This window comes from Myotis davidii, unplaced genomic scaffold, assembly GCF_000327345.1.
Source record: "Myotis davidii unplaced genomic scaffold, ASM32734v1 scaffold370, whole genome shotgun sequence".
NCBI classification, from domain to species: Eukaryota; Metazoa; Chordata; class Mammalia; order Chiroptera; family Vespertilionidae; genus Myotis; species Myotis davidii.
Window position 1 is genome coordinate 5,541,199 of NW_006288615.1, and position 1,744 is coordinate 5,542,942.

The following is a 1,744-nucleotide window of genomic DNA, read 5'->3' on the forward strand; positions in this document are numbered from 1 at the left end:
AAGCTCAGACAAGTTGCTGTTAATTTAGTGCAGGGAGGACGGGATGGAATAAAAAGCTGAGGTGCTGGCCGAGCCTCGTGGGTCTCATTAATCAGCCAGCTGAGACGGCCTGGCTTGATTACAATTTGCAAAAAAATTCATTAGGGCCCGGGCGATTGACAATTTTTCTCTCTGCCTGTGATGTGACTCATTAGGCAGCCAAATGAAAGCCATGATGACGGCCATGATGACAGCGGCCATCAAGTGCAGCTTGTTTATCTTCCTCCCCTTGGCCTGTCTCTCCGCCTGGCCTCCTCTGGGGGCTCTCCAGGGCACCCCAGGGGTCATGGATTTGGGAGGAGGGTGACATGAGGAGAGGGCAGGAGGACCTGGAGCCCCTGGCCCTCTGCTCCACCTGCTTTCAAAGGGCAAGGATCATGCAGCTGGGGGAGGGGGGAGCACTGGGCCCTGGGGTGGGCTCCCTGAAGGCGGCCCCCCCAATTCCTAGGGAGTTTCTCTTTCCTTCAGAGGTGTATAGCCAAAGCTTCAGGTCTCTTTGGCCTCCCTCCCTGCCAGGACTTTTGGAGGAGGGAAGGGGCTACACCTGTCACAGCAGAAGTGTATATGGGGGCACTCCAGGATCTGCAGGGGTGCCTCACTCTTAATATGCAGACCCATTAGGGAGGGTGCAGCTCCCCAGGTCCTACAGTGGGAACTCTGGGCCACGTGCCAGTTCGGCTGGGGGTGCATATCCGGCCTGGGACTGGCTGACCCGGGGGGAGCAGGGTTTGAGGGGGGGGGTCCAGTGGGGCTGGTGTCTCCACCTTGGCAGCAGCCTATGGCCAGTAGAGACCCGGTATATGATGGAGCAGAGGATGCCAACCGGCTATGCGGGTGTGCTCAGGGACCAGGCCTCGCCAATCTTGCTCCAGGGCAGGAAATGACCACCTGCAGGCTTCAGGAAGCTGGGTGGGGGACAGCAAGGAGCCCTCATGGCTCTCCGCACCCCCCAGAGTTGGCCGAGGCCCTCTGAGGATTGGCCGGTCCACTTTATTGTGCTCTAAACCCAAGCCTGAGCCATTGACCGCCATGGAGAATCTTGGAAACGCAGTGGGAAACGGAGACTTGGTTGTGCCTGGCCTTCACTTTGCACCTTAAATTCGGCGCGGAGCCTCGGTGCCCATGCCCCTCCGCCGCGGGGCGATGGCGTGCTGTAAGCAGTATAAATTAAGTCAATGTTAGTATTGACCCTCGGAGACGCTTTCCCCGTCTTGAGCCGAGGACCTCGGTGGGTGCTGGTGATACCGCTTGGAAACCCTCTCCGAGCCTCCATTCCGGAGGCCGCTCTCCCCTCTAGACTGCGGGTTTGGAGACGGCAGGGCTCCGGCGCCGGGCGCTCACCGCTCACCCTCGTGCGCCCGCTCCACGCCCCTGGGTCACCGCGTCCCAATCTAATGGGCCTGGAGGCTCGAAGCTGGTCGGGCGCTTCTGGGTCCGTAAAAGAGCCGGCGGAATGGGCCGGACTCGGGGCGCGGTACCCGAGGTGGCCGGGGTGGGATTGGGGATGCAGGCACGCCCCTCTCGACCCTGCTGGCCGCCAGCTCTTAGGAACCACCCCGGACCAGCCCCAACCGGCCCGCGCTCCTCGCTCCTTCCCCCTTTGTGCCGCAGGTCGGCCCCAGCGCCCTCGGGGTGGGGCGGTGGTCGGGTCCCGCCCCCTCGCACCCCGCCCCGGAGAGGGAGGTGCCCGGCCCGCGGGCGCTGG